At 40.2% G+C, this 25,990-nt stretch overlaps 1 protein-coding gene across 5 annotated transcripts in view; it reads right to left on the bottom strand.

Annotated features, from left to right (window-relative positions):
- The window catches only part of IL33 (interleukin 33), a 41,690-nt gene extending 17,740 nt beyond the window's left edge, over nucleotides 1-23,950 (bottom strand). For 2 of the 5 annotated variants that reach the window (XM_005861334.2, XM_005861338.2), the window contains exon 1: nucleotides 23,858-23,950. The gene's annotated coding sequence lies outside the window, so the exon portion shown is untranslated. The remainder of the gene's footprint in view (nucleotides 1-23,857) is intronic. The other 3 variants (XM_005861336.2, XM_005861337.2, XM_005861335.2) reach the window with 2 other exon arrangements.
- Between the last annotated feature and the right edge of the window lie 2,040 nt (nucleotides 23,951-25,990).

Here is a 25,990-nt window from a genome sequence, read left to right as displayed (position 1 = left end):
GACATGGACTCTAGTTAGTGTTTATTGCTCAGTATACAGAATTTAAGGGAACAGATTATTTAATTGCCTTTCTCTTTTCTACAAAGTTTAAAACTTGTGAAGTATTTTTTTGTTTATAAAAATGATGTATATGCACTTAGAAAATGTGTAATTGACAGGAAAGCATATATGCGATAGATTCTGACTTTTTCTTTCAATGTAGAAATACTGTGCATATCTATTTTTTATAAAAAAGTAGAATCACTCTACAAATATTTTGTAAGCTGATTTTTCTCATTTTCCAATTAACACTACACCATGAATACTTGAGATGTCAGAAATATTATTTTACAGGAAGCATTATAAATAGTATTCAATCATATAAGTATGCCAAAACTAATCGTTTAGTGATTAACACTTTGGCTATTTCTAGTTTTTCCTTTCTTTTCTTTAAAAAACAATTTATTGCCCTAACTGGTTTGGCTCAGTTGATAGAGCATCGGCCTACGGACTGAAAGGTCCCAGGTTTGATTCTGGTCAAGGGCATGTACCTTGGTTGTGGGCACATCCCCAGTAGGAGGTGTGCAGGAGGCAGCTGATCGATGTTTCTCTCTCATTGATGTTTCTAACTCTCTATCCCTCTCCCTTCCTCTCTGTAAAAAATCAATAAAATATTTAAAAAAAATAAAAATATTATTGTTGACAGTATTACAGTTGTCTTCCATTTTACCCACCTTTGACCCCTCTACCCAGCTCCTGCCCCACCTCAGTCTCCATGGATTATACATATATGCATATAGTTCTTTGGTTAATCACTTTCTGTCCCCTTCATCACCTTCTTTTTTCCCCCTAATATCACCAATGTTGCAACTGACAGTTGGGTGTGTGTGTGTGTGTGTGTGTGTGTGTGTGTGTGTGTGTGTTCTGATTCTTAGTAAATCTTTGTAAGTTCACTGGTAGCATAAATTCCTAGAAGTAGAATTGCTGTACCAAAGGGTACATGCATCTTCTATTTTAATAGATATTACCCAATTAACTTCCTGTAGTTTGTATTGATTTATAATTGTTTCAACAATCCAGGTTCATGCCTTTTTCTCCACTGCCTTAGCAGCAATGAGTGTCATCACCTTTAAAATGTTTGTCTTTCTAAAGAGAGGACAATACTTCATACTTTCAATTTTTTATTATTTAGTGAGATTGAGCATTTTAAAAAAATATTTGTTGTCAATTTAAATAAATTATTAATTTATATGAACTCTTTGTAAATTAAGAAATTAAATCCTTGCCTGTGATATGTGTTGAAAATTTTTTTCCACTATAATTTGTCTTTAGACTTTGTTAATGGTATTTTTTCTTCACACATAAGTTTTCAAATATTCCGAGGTAAAATTTAATCAATGTTTTCTTTTAGAAACTCTGGATTTTGTGCTTGGCTTCTAAAGGATTCCCTCCTCTCTTCAAAGATTATAAATAAATTATGACAGTTTCTTAAACTCTTATAACTTACTATTTAAAACCTAAATTTTTGATTCACTATTACATTTAGTGTAAAGAATAGGTTAGGACTGGCTGGCATGGCTCAGTGGTTGAGCATCAACCTATGAACCAAGAGGTCATGGTTCGATTCCTGGTCAGGGCACATTCCTGGGCTTCGGGTTCAATCCCCAGGGTGGGGCATGCAGGAGGCAGCCCATCAATGATTCTCTCTCATCATTGATTCTCTCTCTCTCTCTCTCTCTCTCTCTCTCTCTCTCTCTCCCTCCCTCTCCCTTCCTCCCTGAAATCAATAAAAATATATTTTAAAAAAAGGATAGAATTTTTTTTTATGCCCTAAGTGCTTATCCCAACCACATATGTAATCCAATTTAGACAAAGGTAAGTTTCATGTTATGTAGGGACCAGAAAGTAGAGGGCTGTGAGAGCAACAATATGAACTTTGAATTTTATCCTGTAGCCAACTGGAATCTTTTAAAGGTTTTTAAAGCAAGTGAAATATAATAAAAAATGTGTTTTGTGAATGTAATTTTAGGCCAGTTAGGAAGGCATTAAAATAGCCTGACAAAAAGTAGTGAGGACAGAGCCAGGGCAATGTTAGTAAGACTGGTAAGGAGAGAATGAAGGTGATGAGTGCTGCAGGCATTTTATACAGTCCTAGTGTTACTGGACATGAAACAGGCCCAGAGCCGGGCAGTAGTGTGTGGTTCTTGATTTGTGCAGGAAAGATTTCACAGCACAAATCCAGGTGATTTTGAGAGTATGTTTATTAAAGTGGGGACAGTAAAATAAGGAAGGGTGTAGGACAGAAGAAGAAACAGGAGGGAGCTTAGGCGGGGCTGCTTTGGCTCACTTGAGAAATAAAAGTTATAGTGAAAGAAGTGAGCCTAAGTGGGGCATCTGTCAGCTCACTGGAAAGTCAGAGAAAGGGGGGCCATGGAAACAGGTTCAGGGGGTTAGCCTGTGGACTGGGCGTAAGCCTGTGGACTGAAGGGTGGGGTTTGATTCTGGTCAGGGCACATACCTTGGTTGCAGGATTGATCCCCAGCCCTGGTTGGGGCACATGTGGGAGGCAACCAATTGAAGTGTCTCTCTCACATTGATGTTTCTTTCTTTCTGTCTCTCCCTCTCCCTTCTCCTCTCTCTAAAAATCAATAAAAAATATCTTCAGGTGAGGATAATAAAAAAATAAAATAAATAAAAATGACCAAAAAGAAAAGCAGAAAAAAAAGAAGAGGTCATATTATGAAGGCTAAGAGAGAAGATCTCAAAAATGAACATTTGGTGATGAGCACTAGAGACCTGGCTGGAGATTAGAGACCTTGGAGAGAGTCCTTTAAGCATGGTGGGCTCTCCAAGAAACGTCAGTGGACTGCACAGTTTGAAGAAGGAGTAAGTGAGACTTTTTCAAGAAGTACAATAGTGAAAGGGAAACAAAGAAAGAGAGAATGGTATTTTGACAGAATACATGTAGAAGAGCAAGTGCTGCTCACCAGTTAGGTGATCTTGGGAAAATTAGTCTCTAAAGCCTCAGTTTCTTCATAATAATCGTTTATCCTCATGATTTGAAGTCATTGGATTTGTGAGAATTATATGAGAAGGTATATTTTAAGCATTTAGCACAGTACCTGGCACATAGCAAGAACTTAATACATGTTGTATCATGATTGTTAGTATTGAGATATTTGTTAGGTCTGATCAAATAATTGAATCAACACCCCCTCCAATAGGAACCGACCTTTAGACCACTTCACAAGCAACATTCCCTTTTACTGAGACCACATTCCAATTGCTAAGACTGTTATTCTTTCCCTCTGGACCTTCCTAGGATCCAGACCTACCTAGAGAATTCTCTGCCCAGAAAAAGCCTGTCTAGAATCCTTTAAAATCTCTGACTCCTTGTCCCTGGGTGCTGGTGCCATTTTGGGGCTCAGCCAATCTGGTATCCAGATGATCTAGTAAATTTATAATCCCTTACCACTTTTGCCCTCATTCATTCCTTCTTCGGTGATGCTAACATTTGGTGCCTGCTTCCTCCTTTCCTCCACCCTTTCTCCAGCCTCATATGCCTATACATAATTTTCTAATTTTTAAGTTCAACTGACTTTAGCTTTTGTTATAGAAAATCTATAAAGTAGATATGTTAACTGTTAATGTAATGTCTTGTTCTTTGTTGAAGGTATGTTTCTTGAAAGGGAGAGTGTTCATAAATGTCAATCTAAGAAATGCTGGTTGTTTATTTTTTAGTTATCATTGGAAAATTAAGGTTTCTAAGAGTTAAGAATTTTAATTGAATTGGAAAGAAATTGTATGGTTTTGGTAATAGAAGCATAAGGCATGGATATGCATTTTGAAGGAAAAAGAAAGTGAGTTAAAGTTGTAAGAAGGTTTGTGAAAGTTATAGAAGGTTTGTAGGGAGAAATATTAAAAGGAAGTTATATAAATGACACAGGCCAATAAGCCAGGACAAGCAGAATAGGGAAACCGAGATGGTTAAACAGCAGTTTGCAGCCATCTAGAAAACCTAGGTTCTAAGCAGTTTGTAGCCATCTAGTAAATCCTATCTTCCATAAACCAAGGACACTTAAAAGTAATGTTTTGCACTATTCCTCCCCAGCCAGAGGATAAGTAGCTTAAATCAACCTACTCAGGGAGACATATAACAGAAATTCAATTAGTGCGATTTGCCAACCACACCCAAAGACAAATGAAGCTAAGAGAATAAACCTCATTTTGTTATATTAGACTACAACCCTCCAAACTAATGTCTCTTTCCTTTCGCCAGACCATCCTATATAATAAAGAGGGAATATGCAAATTGACTGTCACTCTGCCACAAAGATGGCGATGCCTGCAGCGGAGGTGGGGGTTTCTGTAACACAAGATGGCTGCGTCCACAGTGGAGACTGAGTTCCCGTAACGAGCCTTAATGAGCAATCAGCAGGGACCTGAGGCTGCGCCCCCCCGCCATGGGGCTTGACAGGGGACCTCAGGCCGTGCCCCCCGCCTTGGTGCCAGGCCAGGGGACCACAGTCCACGCCCCCTGCCCAGCAGAGCTTGACAAGGGACCTCAGGCCACGCCCCCAACCCGGTGGGGCTTGACGGGGGGGCCTCAGGCTGTGCCCCCTGCCCTGGCATTGGGCCAGGGGACCTGAGGCCACACCCCCAGCCCAGCGGGGCTTGACAGGGGACCTCAAGGTGTGCACCCTGCCCCAGTGCCAGGCCGGGGGACCTCAGGCCGTGCCCCCTGCCTGGTGGGCTTGACGGAGACCCTCAGGCCACGCTCCCCACCCAGCGGAGCTTGATGGGGGACCTCAGGCCGTGCCCCTGCCCCAGCACCAGGCCAGGAGACCTGAGGCCACACCCGACCCTGGCACCAGGTTGGGAGACCTGAGGCCACACCCCCTGTCTGGCAGGGCTTGACAGGGGACCTCAGGCCATGCCCCCCACCCAGCGGGGATTGACAGGGGACCTCAAGGTGCACCCCTGCCCCAGTGCCAGGCCAGGGGACCTGAGGCTGCGCCCCCCTGCCCAGCAGGGCTTGACAAGGATGGGACCGGCTGGGTCTGGATCTAGCCCAATGGGGGGGGGAGCAGCTGGGTTTGAGTCTTGTGTGATTTTGAGGCAGACATGGGTGGGCAGGGACTTGACTCTGGGTCTCATGATGTGCCCCAGACTCTGACAGGAATAAGATTTTCATATATATTTTTACTAATTTTCTTTAATCTCTGACACTTCTATTATAGAGAAAGGGCAAATAGCAATATTAAAATGTTTCCTCTAATTAATCCCCTCTTAATGTGCATGAATTTCATGCACCGGGCCACTAGTTTGTTATAATTCTTGTTGTTCTAGTAGTTGCTTCAATAATACTAAAATTTATAAAACAGTTTGTCTCCACCATGTTACAAGCCCTGATTGTACTCAGGATATACCACCCCTAGACACCATCACAACCTCCTTTGCTCAGGCTTCATTGTCTCTCTGACAGAGAGCAAGGATTTGGGCTTTAAAGGAAAACATCATCCCCTTTCAGCAGGAAGCAGCTAAGAGACCCTGCACACCTTTTTCCTTGAAAAAATTCAGGAGGAGGAGATGTAGACCCTGGGGTCTCCAGAGCAAGGATGATGGGCCAGGTATAGGTATAGAAACTCATTGGGCAGAAAGCTCCTAGCAAGGGGCAAAACTGGGAAAACAAGAACCTCACCCCCAGGGTAACCTATATTCCCCTTTCATATCACTAGGCAGGCAGCTTAGAGCCCTGATATTTTCTTTCCTAAAGATAACATCTAGGCCTGAGTTGTATTTTAGCTCCAGGCCCATAAAAGTAGCAAAACCAGACAAGTGACACTGTGGCAGCCTCAGGACCAGCTTTTACCTCCCAAGTCACTCAACAGGACTGCTTTTGAGCCTTCACCAACCAGTCTCTTGGGGAAATCATGCTGCAACACCTCACTCCAACCATGAGAAATCTATACAATGTTCCAGCCGACCTTAATCAAAGTCCATTCCCTCTTTCAACCACCCCCCCCCCCAGCAGGAAGCAACTACAGAAGATATGACCTTCGCCCCTATTCCATAAAACAAAAAGGCTGGAATGTTAGGTCTGATCACATAATTGAATCAACACCCCCTCCACTAGATCACTTCACAACTGACATTCCATTTTACTTACTGAGACTATTATACTTCCCCTGCTGAGACTATTATACTTCCCCTCTGGAACTTCCTAGGATCCAGATCTACCCAGAGAATTCTCTGCCCAGAAAAAAACCTGCCTAGAGCCATGGTCAGCAAACTGCGTCTCACGAGCCACATGCGACTCTTTGGCCCCTTGAGTGTGGCTCTTCCACAAAATACCACGTGCGGGCGCACGTACAGTGCGATTGAAACTTCGTGGCCCATGCGCAGAAGTCAGTTTTCGGCTTGGGCGAATCTGTTTTGAAGAAGTACTGTTGATATTTGGCTCTGTTGACTAATGAGTTTGCCGGCCACTGGCCTAGAGTCCTTTAAAATCTCTGACTTCCTGTCTCTGGGCCATGGTGACATTTTGGGGCTCAGCCCATTTGGTATCAGATGACCTAAAAAATTCATAATCCCTTACCACTTTTGGCCTCATGCATTCCTCCTTCGGCAACCCTAACAGTATTTTACTGTGATGTGGGACTCTTGAGAATGTTTTAATTCATAGAGAAAGGAACCAATGAAAAGTAGAAAACTTGATATAATAAAGCCCTAGTGGAGACAGAGAAGAGAGAGGGAAATAACTCTACTGGAAGAGTAAGCTTTGAAAAGGAGAAGGGATACTTCTTTTTTTATAGGCGAGGGGGAAAAGTGAGAGAATGAGAGAGATTTTAAGGACTAGGAACATGACCTTGAAGATCTTGTAAATGGTTTGAATCTTCTTCATAAAATAGATTGTGAGAAGAATTGTAGAGATTAATAGAAATACACATGAGTTTGAATTTTTGAGGATAAGTGGGAAAAACCTGAAACAGTTTCTTAGAGAATATATACAAAAATTAACTAAGGAATGGGGAACTACTGTTCATGGATATTGAATTTTAGTTTAGTTAGATGAAAAAAGTTTTGGAGATGGTTGCTTAGCAATGTGAGAGTACTTATGTTACTGCACTGTACACTTAAAAATGGTTAAACAGGAAATTCCAATGTTCCCTATTCTGGAGATAGAGATGTTCTGATGATAATGGTAGTCAGGACGAGCTTTTGTGGGTGAGCTATGGAAAAGTATTAAAGAGTCATCAAGACAGGCACTCAATTTATCAAGGTTGATGACAGTAGAAGCAACATGGAATAGAAAAGAACATCAGGGTCCCTGATGACCAGAATAGAAAGAAATGAACGTAAGTCCTTGGGCCCAGGGCTGGGGTTAGCAAGGGCAGCTTCCTCTATTGGCCCTAGGAGATGAGCACACAAGGAAAGAGAGTGGGTTTTGAGAATAATGGTATCACCAGGGGAAAGCCACATTTAAGGTAATAACAGGAAATAGGAGCTTTTTAAGAAAAGAGGAAGGAGTGGGTAAGGAATATGCATGTATGTGGGAGGGGAATATTACAGAGGAGATGACATACTTTTAAATTATTATTTTTTAACCCTGAAAGAAGATTTTAATTTATCAAAATAAAATAGAAATGTAATTGTAGATAGAAATTGTAATTGGTAATGCACCCCTGAGCAACAAGAAAAATATATGGGGATATAGTCCTTTCTAAAGTTACAAGATGTATGGTTACCTCTTTGACTGAAAAAGGCTTACAGAAACTTAAATTCAACAAATATTAAGTGCTCATTATTTGCCAGGGACTATGTATTCCATCAGCCTTAACCCAAGGGACACTGTAAAAATTTTCATTTCACTTTGTCATATTATCTACATTTGACCAACTGGAAAATCATTTATTGAATCACTAACCTTCTCTTACATGTCAGACAATACCCTTTGTTTAGCAATTTCTCTCCTTTTAATAAGTCCATCAGTCATTTTTTAAATATATTTTTATTGATTTCAGAGAGAAAGGGAGAGGGGGAGAGAGAGAGAAACATCAATGATGAGAGAAAATCATTGATCGACTGCCTCTTGCACACCCCACACTGGGGATCAAGCCCACAACCAGGCATATGCCCTGACTGGGAATTGAACCTTGACCTCCTGGTTGATAGGTTGATGTCGCTCAACCACTGAGCCACACTGGCAAGGCCATGGTTGGTCTTTCTTATCTTACTGTGAATTTTACTTTTAAAACAAATGCATTTAATCATATTTTTCCCTGTGAGGTGCCTTGTTGTTAAATATAGGGTTTATAAGATATTTTTATTAAAAATACATGTTCTTAAAAAAATACATATTCTTATGGAAAATTTGAACAGTATAGAAAATTGAAAGTTCAACCTTTGATGTTGTAGTACACTGATTTTCCACATGTATGCTGCAAGAATTTTTATAACATGCAATGTCTAACTTTTTAGTCAGGGACACTCACCTCTTTTCCATTAAATTGTCAAATAAAAAAAAATGACATTAGCCCTAGTCAGGTGACTCAGTTGGTTGAAGCTCTGTCCCATGCACCAAAAAAGGTTGGGGGTTCAATTCCCGGTCAGGGCACATACCTGGGTAGCAGGGTTTGATCCCTGGTTGGGGTTCATACAGAAGGCAACCAATCAGTGTTTCTCTCTCATATTGATGTTTTTTTCTCTCTCTTTCCCTTCCTCTCTCTCTAAAATCAATGGAAACATCTCGGGTGAGGATTTAAAAAAAAGAAAAAATGACAACAGTCAACACAACAATAGCCATCCAACAATAGAGTGAATACATAAAAATTATACCTAATGTTTTTTGTCAGATCAACCAAAAATATATTTTCTTGGTGTGCTCCAGAATTTTAGTAATTAGTTTATGTGTGCCATGAGATGAAAAAGGTTGAAAATCACTGCCCTAGTAAGTAGTTAAGTGCTTTGAAAGGAAACATGACTAGTAATCATTGTTAGGAAATCCTAACCTCCCTGAGGTCCTGAGGTCACAAATGAGACTGGATTGGTATTTGTTTGTACTATAGCACAGAGTGCTGCCTTGTTATAACAACAAAAATAACTCAAACACTTGTCTCATGCTGGGCTAGGTGCTAGGGTTACATAGCTTACTCTTTCCTGCCCTCCTAGAGCTTACTTCCTTTGGGGGAGGTAGATATTGAACAAATAGTCACAAAACAAATCATTTATGAACAGTGATAAATAAGAATTAGGCTGGTAAAAAAGATAAAGGAGTGGAGTGGCCACAGAAGGTGGCATTAAGCTGTAGCCGAAGGGTGTGAGAACATATGGAAAGGAGGGGACAGAGGGTACTCTCTGGGCAGAGAAAATCTCAGGTGCAAAGGACCTGACAGAACTTGTAACGTTTAGGGAACTGAGAGGGCCAGTGTGGCTGGACCAGGTGAGCAATGGGGAGAGTATAATGTAATGTAGGTGCAAATAAAAGGGAAAGGGGGTAAGGCTGCATCCTGGAGGTGAGGAGAAGGAGCTTGATTTTATTCATAGTGCCATGGGAAGCCAAAGAAGGGTTTTAAGTAATACGGGAGGTTTTTAAGAGTGCTCTGGCTGCTACATAAGGATAGTAACCGGGAAGAAATGAAACCATCAAGGAGTCTGCATTAATTCAAATTCTAAGTAATGGTGTTGTTTGTGATGAAAATAATGGTGATACAATTACAGTGTCTTGTGTCTCTTCTACAGGCCAGATGCTTTATATACACGATCTGTAATTGTCAACATGACCCTGGTATTTGATTGTCTCCATTTTCTTTTTTATAAAACCGTCCTATCTGGTCTAGTCAGTTTGGCTCAGTGGATAGACCATCTACCTCTGTACTGAAGGGTGCTAGGTTCAATTCTGGTCAAGGGCACATATCTCGCTTGCAGGCTAGATCGCAGGCCCTGGTCAGGGTGCATGCAGGAAGCTACCAAATGTGTTTCTCTCACATCAATGTTTCTCTCTCCCTGTCTCTCCCCATCTCTTACATTCTCTCTAAAAAAATCAATGGAAAAATATCCTCTGGTGAGGATTAACAACAAAACAACAACAAAAACTGTCCTATTGATTTTTTAGAGAAAGAGGAAGGGAGAGGAATAGAGAGAAACATCAATGAAAGAGAAACATCATCAATTGGCTGCCTCTGCACCCCCATCATCAATTGGCCTGCAACCTGAGCATGAGTTCTGACTGGTATCCAACTGTTGGCCTCTTGGTTCCTGGGTTCGATCACACACTTTCACATCTTCACAACTTTGTTCTAGCTGTTCCTCTTGCTATAGATACCTCTTCCTCTTTGCCTAAAAAAGGTTGAGTGATTGAACCCACAACCTGAGTGTGTGCCCTGACCAGAAACTGAATCCACCACCTTTCAGTGTACCAGACGACACTCCAACCAACGGAGCCACACTGGCCAAGGCTGATTGTCTTCATTTTAGAGGTGAGATTAAGTGTCTTGCAAAAGGCCACATAGCTAATAAATAGCAAAGCCAGTCTCTGAAATCAAGACCATCTGGTTCTTTCTCTTACTCCATGACAGCCATTGGAAGAATGAGGTGGGATTGAATTCCTGGGCCTTAAAATCCATTCGCCACCTTGTCAAGTTTGCTTGTTTGATCCTGGCTGGTAGGAGGGAGAGGAAATGGGGTGCATGACTAAGCTTGGCCATACTATATGACTTCATTCTGGGAGATTTTGCATGGGAGCAGAAGGGAGAGGGCGAGAAAGGAAGGTGCTCACACTGATTCTCTGCTCTCTTGGTGTAGTGGCTTCACTTCTTTCTTGGACAGATCAGAATAAGTGATGTGGAAGAAGGGGGGGAGGCTGAAGTTTGGGGAAGTGAGACAGCACTCTCCTTACCCAATCTGAATCACTTCCTGACCCCCTACTCTTCACCACTCTGAAAGTTCCTATGCGTCTCTTACCTGGACCTAAGAGAAAATATTCTAGAGAGAGGAAACACTGAATAAAGAAATCTGGTGACTCAATCTATGACTCAAGCCAACCCCATGTGAGAGGAGAGGAGTGATAGTATGAATTTTTAGGAAAAATTACTTTAACATCTCCAAGGTGAAAAACACTTAGCATTTATAAAGCACTTCTATGCTTTTCCACAGTTTTTCTGGATGCAGTCTTATCTAATCATTTTTATGCACTGATACTACCTGCCCCTTCAGTCTTTCTAGCCTCACACAGCCCCTCCCTCCACACCCTGTACTTTTTAGAACCACTGGACTGCTCCCTGTTCCTCAATTCATCACACACTTTCACATGTTTACAACTTTGTTCAAGCTGTTCCTCTTGGTATAGATACCTCGTCCTCTTTGCCTAAAAAGCTGCTAGCTAACCCTTGGAGCCCAATTCAAATACCTTTGTCTCTTTAACCACCAAAAATCAGGCAGAATTTATTGCTTCCTTTCTTAGTTGCTTATCATATCCAACTGTGTTTGTTTCTCTACTTCCTCTGCTGGACAGCTAGCAATTTGGAAACAACTTAGTTACCTATAGAACCCAGGTCTTCTCATTCTTGGGTCAATGTTCTTTCTAAAACATTTAAAGAAGCTGACTTTCTGTTTGGCCTATGGCCCTGTAGTTTTAGTGTGACTAAACATTTTAAATTAAAACATTTTAATTATTCATTTCAATGTGTTGTTTTATTCTCCTCCAATAAAAACTTCCAGGCCAAATGAGTAGTTTTTAGTCAAAGTTTACAAAGCAAACAAAAGTACTAAGCACCATGGCAAGAGCCCACAGCAGAAATAGACAGCAGAAACCAATCTGCAAAAGCTTCATGTATTAGAACAATCAGAAATGACATATACCCCTAGCCCAGTGGTTGGCAAACTGCAGCTCGCGAGCCACATGCGGCTCTTTGGCCCCTTGAGTGTGGCTCTTCCACAAAATACCACATGCGGGGGCGCACGTACAGTGCGATTGAAACTTCGTGGCCCATGCGCAGAAGTTGGTATTTTGTGGAAGAGCCACACTCAAGGGACCAAAGAGCCACATGTGGCTCGCGAGCCACAGTTTGCCGACCACTGCCCTAGCTGGTTCGGCTAAGTGGATAAAGTGTCAACCTGTGGACTGAAGGGTCCCAGGTTTGATTCTGGTCAAGGGCACCATACCTGGGTTGTGGGCTCCATCCCCAGTGGGGGCGTACAGGAAGCAGCTGATCAATGATTCTCTCTCATCATTGATGTTTCTATCTCTCTCTCCCTCTCCTTTTCTCTCTGAAATAAATAAAAATATATTTTTTTAAAAAAGAAATGACATATAAATAAACTGATTTTAATATGTTTGGCTGGTGTGGCGCAGTTGGTTGGAGCATTGTCCTGTATAATGAAAGGTGGCATGTTTGATTCCCTTTTAGGACACATACCTAGGTTGTGGGTTCAATTCCCGCTTGGGGCATGTGTGGGAGGCAATCAATTGATGTTTCTCTCTCACCTCTCTCTCTCTCTCTCTCTCTCTCTCTCTCTCTCTCTCCCCCATTCTCCCTCTCTAAAATCAATAAACATATCCTAGGTGAGGATTAAAAAACAAACATTTAAAAAACCTGCATAGCTGACTTAAAACTCCTTATTTTACAGATGAGGGAAGTGACATTCAGAGCAGATCATACTCAAAGTCGCACAGTTATTGAGTGGGTACAAGGTGGAGCCAAGACCAGAACTCAGGTTTCCCAACGCAGAGTAGTAGCTGTGACTGCTTTTTCTTCTGTGTCTTGCTACTGTTTCTTCTTTTTTAATATATTTTTATTGATTTCAGAGAAGAAGGGAGAGGGAGAGAGAGAAACATCAATGATGAGAGAGAATCATTGATCGGCTACCTCCTGCAGGCGTCCCCCCCCCACACCCCCACTCCCACTGGGGATGGAGCCCGCAACCTGGGTACATGCCCCTGACCAGAATCGAACCCAGGACCCTTCAGTCTACAGGCTGACGCTCTATCCACAGAGCCAAACCAGCTGGGGGGGGGGGGCAGTTACTGTTTCTTTAAAATACTAATTAACAGCAAAGAGAAACAAAATGTGAAGTACAGGGAACAGTTTCAGTTAATCAGGAAAATTTTTGGTCTTGTCCTTATGTCTCATATGTGGAATTTAATAACTGTTTGAAAACATTCTTACACAATGTAGTGTGCCATCTCTGGGAACCAATGAAACTGCTCACTTTTTTGGATGGGTTAGGAGTGGTTGCCTTGATTTGTTTCCTTCTAGCTTATAAGACAACATGCGGGTAGGGAAAGGTTTTAGAAGATGTGATTAAAACTGAGTCACAGCAAATAGTTCTGGCACAGCATTCTGCCACAGAAGAAGGTGGCAAAGGAACAACGGGCGGGGGCAAAATCTCTGCCTGGACAAAGGCTTTGCTGAGAGATAGACAAGGAAAAAGCAGGTGCCACAGCTTGTGTGTATATCTGAGTCATAGGTCATAAATCAGCACTCAACACTGGAGATAAAACCTAATCTATTTTAATTCAATTTACGGCTTTAGACATGGCTTGTTTTGTTCTCTAAATGTTTATACCTGGATCCACAAAAGAATACAACTTGCAAGGGTAGGCAATGCTAATATATAAAAATGTATCATCTCTGTTTATTCATGAGAAGATAGTAATTGAATCTATGTGTGTGTGTGTGTGTGTGTGTGTGTGTGTGTGTGTGTATGTATGTATGTATGAATGAATGTATGTAAGTAAGTAAGAATTATTTCTGGATCTCTCCTAATTCTCTGCAAATATAGGCCAACAAATGTGAGGTCATATGGAATTGGCAACAATACAATCAAAACAGACTGCTTAGTTGAGAATCAGAACTTGCCCATTAATGTCAGCTTTTACTCTGGGAATAGTGTCCAGATTCCAAAACCTAAAGTGGTTTAATATGCACAATTCCAAATCCTAACAAATACATGGTTCTTTGAGCATTACCTACTTAAATTCTATCGAGTAATTTGTTGTTTGTTTTTTAAGAGAAACAAGATTTTTAGACAGACAGGTCTTTGTTATTTTAAAGATAATCTTCAAGGTAGAGTGATATATAACTTTAAATTGGCTCATTTGTAAAGAAGAAGGCTGATTTGGGTATATTTTCAACCACATAAAACATTGATAAGAAATTTATTTCAGATTTCACACATGTATGTTTTAAGTCAGTGAAAGTATACCCAATTTCCATTCCCAGTGCATAGGGATGCCACTAGATACTTCTGGAATTGATCCTGGGAACTAGTAGGTTTCATTTGAAAGCAGATTTGGAAAACAAAGGAATAACAAGAGGAGTTTCTAAAAGAATGAGCCAGATGTTTATGGAAATGGGGAATGAAGGACTCTAATCTCTAAAATCTAGGTTCAAGAAAAGGGAGCCCAACGTACTAAATGAGTTAGTAAAACTTTGTACTGGTGGAAGATTAAGGTATCAGCTTTTGAAATAAAAACATTTTTAAAAAGTTTTCTCCTTAAGGATAAGAGTGAACTACTGGTTTATAAATTGCTTGCTAGTTATACTATGAAGACTAAAGATAAGTTTCATAAATGCACTTTGCTTTGTCTGAATTTTCTATTTTAAAGCTTCTGACACCCAACTGGATTATAACAACTATCTTTGTGCTAAAAATGAACCAAAACCTGTCAACCAATCAGCATTTAGTATTTTGATGTCACATGTAGAACCTCTAGATGATGAAGTTTATCAAATGCTTGTGATACATCACACAAAGCAGATACTTTGTTAAATTATATGTTATTTGAACAATGTTTTAATTAAGAAAATGAACAAGGGTGGATTTTCTTTAGCTCATAATGATTCAACAATAACTTGACTAAATTTTTAATGTATGTTGTAGTCAAAGTGTAAAAAAACTCAACTTCCAACCAGGGGTTAAAAGATTATCCCCTTTTATTCTACTATAGTATAATGTTTTTAAAAATGTGATTCCTGGCTATTTTTTTGAAATCCAAATGCAATATGATGGCATGTTTTCTTCTCTACTTAATGTTGCCTTGCAACTGGGACGGGACACAACAGAGGAGTGCCTCAGCTCCAAAATTATAATCCCAAAAAAGATTTTTTCTTCTAAAGTGTGTTTGCTGTGTAACTCAAGTCTGGGGAATTAATACTAGTTGTCTGTGTGTGACATAATATATTCCTAGGAAAAGTGAAATAAATGTATGCTTTAAAGTTGAAGAGGACCACAATGCCCACCTATCAAAATGGCTAAAATGAGGAAGACAGAAAATACTAGGTGTTTGCAAGGATTCAGGGCAACTGGAATTTGTGTACATGGCTGATGAGAGTATAAATTGCTACAACCACTTTCGAAAATAATTTGGTAGTATCCACTAAAGCTGAACATATGCATGCCTTTGTCCCAACAATTCTACTTAAAGGTATAAACCCAATAGAAAGGCATAAAAATGTCTCCAAAATACATATAAGGGAATGTTTATAGCATCTTATTCATATAACTCTAAGCTATAGTAAACAATACAAATGTCAATCTACAGTATGACAAATACATTATGGCACATTTATTTAGAGGAATTCTAAACAGTAATGAGAATAAACAAGCTACTTCTATGTGCAACAATACAGATAAAACTCAGAAACCTAATGTTGAGTGAAAGAGGCCAGACACAAAACATGTATGAATTAAAATGTATGAATTCATTTATAAATAGTTCCAAAACCACACCAGAAAATTAAATATATGATATTAGAATGTACAGTATAACAATGGCTATTCCCAAGGTAGAGAGTAGCATGAAGAGGCTTCTGAAATTCTGTATTCTTCTATTTCTTTATATAATTACTTAGGTTTGTTTACTTAGTGAAAAGTCCTTAAGTTGTGCAGACATAACTTGTGCAATTTTCTATGTGTATGTTATATTTATATGTTAATTAAATTAAACAAGTTAAAGGGAAGAGAGACTGTCAGTCGATTCTAAAATATATGGAGTTGAGCCCTAGCTCAGTGGTTGGAGGGTCGGCCTGCGTACTGCAGGGTGGCACAAGTTCAATTCTAGTCAAAGGGAGGTGCCATTGTTGCAGGCTCTACCTCTGGCTCCCGTTGGGAGGCAACCAGTCGATGTGTCTCTGTCACATCGATGTTTATCTCTCTCTATCTCTTCCTCTCCCTTCCATTCTCTCTAAAAAAATCAATGGAGCCAAAGCCGGTTTGGCTCAGTGGATAGAGCGTTGGCCTGCGGACTGAAAGGTCCAGGTTCGATTCCGGTCAGGGGCATGTACCTGGGTTGTGGGCACATCCCCAGTAGGAGATGTGCAGGAGGCAGCTGATCGATGTTTCTCTCTCATAGATGTTTCTAACTCTCTATCTCTCTCCCTTCCTCTCTGTAAAAAGTCAATAAAATATATTTTAAAAAAATCAATGGAAAAAATATCTTCAGATGAGGATTAAATAAATAAATAAATAAATAAATAAATAAAAAAAAATGAAGTCCACAGTTTCAAGTGTGGTGGTCAAGGAGACTCATTGACAGAATTAAGTAAGTACTCTATTTTGTGGTTAAAACAATTAAGGGAGCATCAACATCTGTGTTTAGGAAAGAATTGAACCCTCGCTGCTGTGGCTCAGTTGGTTGAAGCATCGTGGGTTTGATTCCATCAGGGTACATATGCAGGTTGCAGGTTCGATCCTCAGTCAGGATGTGTGTTTCTCTCTCTCTCCCTTCCTCTTTCTAAAAATCAATTAAAAAGAAAAAGAATGAGTTGAGATTTTTGTTCAAGATGGCAAAGTAGGTAAATGAGGTACTCACATCCTCCCACAACCACATCAGAATTACAGAACAACCAACATTCAGAACCACCGGAAATCTAGCTGAACCGAAGTCCTCTAGCTAAAGATATACAGAAGAAACCACAAGGGGTGGAGATGCGGAACAGAAGGGATATTTCAGCAGTGGAGGTTCCCCCCGAGGGGTGACGGGGTTCCAGCCCCACAGAAGGACCTTCAGCCCAGGGTTCCAGTGCCAGAAACAGAAGTCCCCATAACTTATGGCTGTGAAAACCAGTGGAGATTGTGCCTGAGGGATATGGAAAGCTGCTGGGGTCCTAGGAAGTGCCTCTTGAAGAACTGGCACACAGATTTAGTTGGACTCACTCATTCTGAGCTCCAGTGCTTGGGAAGCAGCTTGGAAGGCACGAGGGACACACAGGAGGAACTGAATTGTCTGGTTTTGGGATGAGGGCTAGAGGGGTGGCTTTCTTCCAGATAGAAGTGCTGACAGAAGCCATTGTTCCTTTTCTGAGCCCTCCTCCTGCAGTTGGTCACCAATCTGAGTCTCCATCAGCCTGGCTAACACTGATCGCCTGCCCTGATGATTCTCTGAGATGCCCCACCCCCCAGAATATGGCCTCATCCAAATTTCTTTCAGTAGCTTTTTCATACAAATGACCTGCAATAACCCATGCTGCACTTTCCTAAACTCTCTCAAGGGTTCATAAACTCCATACAGGCTGCATCTGGCCTCCATGTGCCCCATACCTCTTGCTAAGTGGTCCCAGGCCTGGTACTAGCAGCAGCCGGCCTCACTTTACAGTTTAGTCTCTTCCAGGCTCCTTCAAACTCAACACAAGAAGCAGCCATCTTCAGATCACTTTGTAGCTCATGCCAGGTGGCCCTAGGCAGGGCACAGGTGGTGGCTGATGTTGGCCTGCACCTCTCAGGAAGACCCAAAACCAGAACACTAGGTGGACAGCTTTAGAACACACTGGAGTGCCACCCAACCACTTCCATGAGTGACACACTCAGGGGTGGACTCATTGGGAACCAGAGCCCTGCTGAAGTGAGTCTTGCTTCATGGGTTTGGTCCCTGCACAGCAACTTCTCTGCTGTAGTCATGGTTGGTCCTCACAGCTGATCAGCCCAGGGAGTCAATCCCTCCCATTGACATGGCAATAGCAATCAAGGCTCAACAACAACAGGAGCATGTATATAGCCCCCTGCAGGGGATTGCACCTGCAGTGCCCAGCTTGGGTGACTGGGAAAGCTGCACCACTGGGCCCTACAGGACACCTATTGCGTAAGGCCACTCTACTAAGACTGGGAGATATAGCAGCTCTACCTAATACATAGAAACAAACACAGGGAGGCAGCCAAAATGAGGAGACAAAGAAACATGTCCCAAATGAAAGAGCAGGACAAAACTCCAGAAAATGAATTAAATAAAATGGAAATAAGCAATATACCAAATGCAGAATTCAAAATACTGATTTTAAGGATGCTTAGTGAACTTAGGGGAAGAGTAGATGAACTCAGTGAGAACTTCAACAAAGAAATAGGAAACATAAAAATGGAGGTAAAAAACATAAAAAAGAACAAGTCAGAAATGAATAATAACTGAAATGAAAAATACATTAGAGGGAATCAATAGTAGTTTAGATAAAGTAAAGGATTAAATCAGCAACCCAGTCAGAAAAGCAAAAAGAACCCTCCCCCCCCCCAAAAAATGAGGCTAGTTTAAGGGGCTTCTGGGACAACAGCAAGCATATCAAAATTTGAATCATGGGGGTCCTGGAAGGAAAAGAGAGAGCAAGGAATTGAAAACCTATTTGAAAAAAATAATAATAGAGAATGTCCCTAACTTGATGAAAGAAATAGATACAGGGGTCCAGGAAGCACAGAGAATCCCAAACAAGGTGAATTCAAAGAGGCCCACACCAAGACACATCATAATTAAAATGCCAAAGGTTAAAGACAAAGAAAGAATCTTAAAAGGAGCAAGAGAAAGGCAATTAATTACCTACCAGGGAGCTCCCATAAAACTGTCAGCTGATTTCTCAACAGAAACTTTACAGACCAGAAAGGAGTGGCAAGAAATATTCAAAGTGATGAAAAGCAAGGACCTACGGCCAAGATTACCCAGGAAAGTTATCATTTAGAATTGAAGGAGAGATAAAGGGCTTCTCAGACAAGAAAAAGCTAAAGGAGTTCCTCAACACCAAACCAGTATTACAAGAAATGTTAAAGGGTCTTAAGAAGAAGAAGATATAAAATATAACATATGAATAATAAAATGACAATAAATATATATCTATCAACAATTACTTTAAATAAAAAGTAAGACAAAAGTCCTATTTCACTTATATGTGGATTCTAAAAAACTACACAAACAAGCAGAACAAAAACAGACTCATAGATACAGAGAACATTTTGACCATTGCCAGATGGGAGAGGTTTGGGGGAGTGGTGAAAAAGGTGAAGGGATTAAGAAGTAAAAATTGGTGGTTACAGAATAATCATGGGGATATAAAGAATAGCATAAGGAATATAGTCAATAATATTGTAATAACTAGGTATGGTGTCAGACAGGTACTAGATTTTTCAGGGTCATCACTTTTAACTTATATAAATTGTCTAATTGTTGGGTTATGCATCTGAAACTAATATAATATTGCATGCCAACTATAATTGAAAAATTAAATATTTTAAAAGAAAAAATGAATTGAGCTGACTGGAAAATGATCAGACAGGAAATGGACACATGCTCCATGTGACTGGTTCCTCTCTCATTTATGTATGCTCATACATACCACCTATTAACCATTTTGAACATTACCCCTGGATGAGCCATGAGATTTTTTTTCACAATTAAAAATATGATCACCACTCAGTAATAAACTGCATCTTTTTTATTTTATGAAACAACCACCACATAGTGCATTAGATAATATTGAATTTGATTTTTAGAAGACATTTAAAAATTAAGAGTATGGAAGTTTTCCACTCACAGATGTGAGAGTTCCTGGCCATTGACCAGAGTGAACTAACTCACAATCCACACTCTGGATACTAAATAAAAAATTAAACAGAGCTTCCCTGTGATTGAACAAAAAATACAGCTCAGAGGTCTAGAAACTTATCCACCAAGGTATGACAAGACTTTGTCTCCCACCTTGCCTACTTCATGGACTGCTCCAGCTGATTTAATCATTTTTACATGGAATTCAGCCTTGGTAAGCTGGTAGCTGGGTTTGAGGTAAATACTATTAAAGTGGAAAAACTGTGCTAAACACAGTCTTCTATGTCTTATGTTTCTCCAAGATAAGACTTACTCATTTTCCTCTGAACAGATAAGACCTCTTCCTGATTATACTCAACAACCCAAAGCAAAAGAATGTAATTGTGTCTCTTCCTTTTCCAAAAAGAGGTCTTACATATTATAGGCATAAAAGTTATCTGGAGCTAACAATGAACCACAACCGTAGAGGTTATAGTAGTCACTGCATGATTCTGCCTAGAAAGTAGGGGGAGTCTCTGAGTCTAAACCCAGATATTCTTTTAGGAGCATTTGCCACAAACAATCAGGGGAAAAAAATTGAATGGTACTTAAAAAATGGACTTCTATCTAATTTTTATACTATAATGAATTAAAAGATACAAGGATTTATAAACAGTATCTCCCCACATACACACTGGCACTCAAAATGCAAATAACTTTAATGTTTCTAATGCTGAGTCTAATTTCATCGACTTCATAGTGCCGAAGAGAAATCTTTCCACATGACATAATAAATGGTAATAATAATTGGATAGCCAGATGTAAGCATTACATGTCATGTCTTAGGCATGGAACCCTCCAAAATTTCTTAGTAAAACAGCTTATGCTCCTTTGAGTAATGACATCTACTTTATTCTAACAACCACCACATAGTGACAATTACAATATGGTTTCACAAACCATATGGCTCCTGAGTAAGTCAGGGAATGAAAAATAGTCACTCTCTTTGATAAATAATGCTACATATACATTCAGGTAAAATGGATCTTATACAACTCACTACAGGCCCAGTGCATGAAATTCATGCACGAGTAGGGTCCCTAGGCCCGTCTGGCGATCAGGGCCAATTGATGCCTTCCAGGTGCTGGCTAGGGCTTTTCTTCTGGGTGCTGGCCAGAGCCGCCCTTCATTCCACGCCATCCCCTGGTGGTCAGCGCACGTCATAGTGGAACTCCTGGTCTCCGGGTGGAACTCCCAGGGGGACAATTTGCATATTAGGCATATATATATATTACATTTTTCTTAAAAGAGGAAGCTGAAGCCCAGCCAGCGTGGCTCAGTGGTTGAGTGTCATTGACCTATGAACCAGGTCACAGTTCGATTCCCAGTCAGGGCATATGCCTGGGTTGTGGGCTTAATCCCCAGTGTGGGGCGGGCTGGAGGCAGCCAATTGATCAATGATTCCCTCTCATCATTGATGTTTCTAGCTCTCTCCCTCTCCTTTCCACTCTGAAATAAATAAAAAGACAAAAAGAGGAAGCTGAAGATAGCCACCAAATTATATTAGAATGAATGTTGGCATCTATGTCTGTGACTGAAACTTTTTAAAAAGATTAAAAAGAAATCTTACTCAAAGAAACTTCTACTACTACTAATTTACTGCTATGAACCAATCATGTTGACTACTGATGAAGTATTGTTTAAACAGGATTGTTAAAGAATGTGGACAGATAATACATAAAAATGTATACACGATAATGGAAAAAATAAAACCTCAGGAGGGAAAACTTTAGAACTAATAAATTCAAGTTAGAGAAAAATTCATGTTTGGATGTAATAAGCCCCCAAATGAAAGAACAAAGGGGTGTGGACAAAAAAAAAAGAGCTATAATAAATGGAACCAAAAGTAACTTCACAGGGTGATGTGATTATAAATTCCTCACTGAGCAGGTCATGGTGGGTAGTCTCACCTCAGGCGTATAACGTCTTTAGTGAAAGGTTTTAAACTAGTCCTGTCTTGTTCTTGTGCATCTAGGTTAACACACCTTTGAAATGCCGGAAATAATACCCCTCTCAAGGTGTAACTACCTTCTGGAGAGCACATAATCTTGTTAACTATCCTGTAATTCAATCTCCACCTGCTTTCTTCCACCTTCATGTAATCTTCCTTATGTTCCCTCCTTCATTCCAAAGGTATAAAGGAAATTGCAAAACTCATTCTTTGGAGCATTTGAGATCTTGCTTCCCAGCATTGTTGTCATTTTGGCTCAAATAAATTCTTATAAAAACTATTTTCAGTGGTCAGGGCACATACAAGAATCAACCAATGAATGCATAAATAGGTGGAAAAACAAATCTCTCTCTCACTCTCTCTTCCTGGCTCTCTTCCTCTCTCTCTAAAATAAATAAAAAAATTATTTATAGGTTTGGGCATTCATATATAGATGGGAAAAGGCATATAATCTCCTCTTTATAAAGAAAATAGAACTGCTTAAATCACATTTCTTAAATAACTGCCATTGATAGAGCCAACAGGCTAAGATGTTTGAGTAGTTTAGAGTTGAACCCAGCAGACATGAAGAACAATGAAGATCTATCAAACACTTTAAGAAAATATTGAGCCTGGCCAGAGTGGCTGTTGGTTGAGCATCGTCTGGTGCACTGAAAGGTTGCTGGTTCACTTTCTGGTCAAGGCACATACCTGGGTTGCAGGTTTAATCCCTGGTCAGGGCACATGGGGACGGCAACCAATCATGTCTCTCTCTCTCTCTCTCTCTCTCTCTCTCTCTCTCTCTGTCCTTGGATGAGGATAAAAAAAAAATTGAGTCTTTGGCTAGGAAATCCAAGAGTCATAATGAGCAAAACATTTGTACAAAATGTCTCAGATGCACTAGGAAAAATTGTGATGATCATCCAATTTGTAAAGTGAAGGGGAATTAGATGTAGACTAGTGTGCTGAATAAAAGTGAAGCACCTAGCCAATTTTGTGGGTGGACTCCTCTTGGTTCAGGCAATACCAATGGAATGGCAAATGAAAGTTACATACAAAAAATGGTGACTGGCAGGGTATTCTTTCTTTCACATGGCTATGAATGTAGCCCTAAAGAAAATAGGTGTCAGGTTTGAATATCATCTCACTAATATATTTTATGTTTGATAATGATGGAAACTTTGAATAGATGATGGCTTCTCAAAGAGGATTAGAAATGCACTAAATGATGTCATTTGGAATTCAGCTTCCTTCATGGTTCTTTTTCCTTCATGGGACTTGCATCTGGGTTTAAATCTCTAGTCTAAAATTTACTGATTATGTCATCCTGGCTTAGTACAATCTTTTCAAATCTCACTTGTTTAATTTAATAAATGGAAAAGACAATATTTATGTCACAGAGGTACTGTAAGGAGAAAATGGGATAATGTGGGAAACATATCTCACATTTAGTACATGTTCAGTGATTAACAATACATAGTTTCCTTTAGTGACTGCTTCTGACTTGCTTTACCTTCATTATTAAAATAGTCTGGAGGCATATATTCATACATGGAAAGATAAGGCAGAAAAATAGACAAGGAGAAAAAAAATGCCATGAAATGGACAGAAAGAAATAAAGAGAGCAAAACAAATTTTAAAGGAAAATTTAAATGAAGAAAAGTAGCAAAACTAATGAGCTTTTGTATTTACCCTGTTCAGATGTCAATTCCTTATTTTTTCCCCCACAAATCGTTTGTTTTTTAACAGATGATTTTGAGGAGATGGCACCTAAACAATTGTAAGTATGTCTTGGATAAGCATTAGGAGTATGAAGGAGAATCATTAACTTCCTTTCTGAAGTTTTGTGGTGAGAGAAGAGAACATTTACTATAAAGTCTATTACAATCTATTTTAGCAATTAGTTGATTTTCCAAATCACCCAAAGAAAATCAAAGTGGTATTTTAAGTTGGTAGCAACTGTCATCATCAATTTATACTGCTATTTGCAATAATAATAGCAAGTTAGCCTCATATATTCTATATAAATATAAAACAGTTCTTCATGGTTTCCAAGATTTTATTTTGCAAAATGTGACAAAAATCTATCAAAACAGTGGTTTTATTCTTACCTTGTGATTTTGTTTTGAATTCTCCCTGAGAAGCTGCAGCTCTGTGTTCTGAGAACTTGCAGACTCTATTTATTACCCAACACTTGGCAGAGAAACAAACTGCTGCAGAGGGGAGATCTGAGTGGGTGAGATTTTAGGTTTTGAATTGCATGTAAAAAGCCAATAGAGGGATCAGTCCTGTCAACATCTAAGATTCACTGCTTTCTTCCCATATTCATCTTAAAGTTAATACAACAATTACAGATTTTATGTTCTGCATTTTTATTTTGTTTGGTTGTGTGTGTGTTTTTTTACTTACAACTCATATCAGAATCATTTCACATGCAACCCTAATCCCATGTCCAGCTCACAATCTTCCTCTGCCCCCTACAAATTTCAACTTGGCTCCTTCAGAGTTCAACTTCACAACTTCACCTTCAGTGCTGTTATTTTGAAACCCTTTGTGATTTATATTTGCATTTTTGGCAATTGGCTTCTTCACTTGCAACCTTCACTAAGTGGTCAGCTTATTCTTCTAAACTCCTTAATGCATAGTCATACTCACTTGCATATCAGTAATATGCTGCTCATCTGCAAATGAAAGTTCTCAGATACTTCATGCATCTTAACATACCTGACCTGCCTCTCTGCTCCCCATTTCCATTTATCCCAAAAATCACACAGAATATATTGCTTTTGCTTGCAAAAGCAAATACTGAACTACAGGTCCCAGCTCTTCTTACCTCATGAGAAATTTTGCTGTTACATGTCCCCTCTCCCTTTCTTTTGGCATCTGTAGTATAACAATAGCAGGAAACAAGGGGCTGAGGGATGCTTTTTAAAAACTTGGGCTGTTTCTGCATTCTAAGATCACACATCAGAAGAAAGACTGCTGTTGTTCTTAGGACACTGTGCTGTAGCTGTTTGTTAAATCCGTGCAGGCTTAGCAAGCCCCACAACCATCCTGCCCACAAGTTTAGAAGGGTGAACTTGAAACAAAGGGGCAGAAAAAAATGTTCTGTAAAATTAAATAACAGGAACCTTTTAGTTTTACTTTTGGCATACTGAAAAAATAGAACTTTAGGATTCTGAAATCCAGGGGAAAGTGGAGATGAGATAGCAATAGGTAGCTGGTCAGGAATTGGAAAATTTATTACTGTGATAGGCTTCCTTTGGCAAAAACAACCAGGAAATGAGGAACAAAGAAATCTTATCTATTTTAAAAGAATTTACTGTTTTGTGTAGTAAATTCCTTCTGAGCAATTATCTGCTACAAGCCATAATGTTGTGTTTGCCAGGAATGAAGGAAGAGGGCTGTGTCCACTCTTGAGATAAAGCACTGAAGACGGAAGGCAAACAAGAAGGAAGCCAAGAATGACTAGTGCTGATAGAAAATTGAACTGTGTGAGGTAAATGGGAGGGAGAGGTTCCAAATACAGCCAAGGAAATGTCAGCATACTCTATTATGGGAATTCTTACAAATACTGAGGTTACAAGGGATAGTGTGACTTTTTCATGGGAATTCTTACAAATACTGAAGTTACAAGGGATAGTGTGACTTTTTCATGGGAATTCTTACAAATACTGAGGTTACAAGGGATAGTGTGACTTTTTCATGTGTGCTGAACTCTACATTATTATAAAATACTTGAGGCCTGGTGCATGGATTCATGCACATAGAAAGGAAATTAATTAGAAGGTGGCCAGTGGGGTGGGACTGGGTGAAATGGGCCAGACACGCCCTGGAGCCAACCTCCTGCAGTCTCTTCCCTGGCCGGCTGCACCTGGGGTGCGCCGAGGCTCAAAGGGTGTCTGTGGAGTGAGCGGGGTCCCTCTGGCAGGTAGGGTTCCTCAGCCTGGCCTGCGGGGATCAGCTGAAACTGGCTCTCTGACACACCCTGAGGGGTCCCGGACTGCAAGTGGGCATTCTGCAAAGTTGCTGTCACTCAGCAGCTCCTGTGTTGAGCGTCTTCCCTCTGAGGGTGAGTGGGCATCATACCTACTGGCCAGTCGGCTGGTCAGCTGGTTGCTTAGCCTTTTATATATATATACTAGAGGCCCGGTGCACAAAAATTTGTTCACTGGCGGGGGCGGGGGGAGTGGGGGGTGTGTTCCTCAGCCCCACTTGTGCCCTCTCACAGTCTGGGACCCCTC

The sequence above is a fragment of the Myotis brandtii genome, unplaced genomic scaffold, assembly GCF_000412655.1.
Source record: "Myotis brandtii unplaced genomic scaffold, ASM41265v1 scaffold149, whole genome shotgun sequence".
Classification (NCBI taxonomy): Eukaryota; Metazoa; Chordata; class Mammalia; order Chiroptera; family Vespertilionidae; genus Myotis; species Myotis brandtii.
Note: the sequence above shows the minus strand (reverse complement) of the source record. Positions and strands in the feature narration are given on the sequence as shown.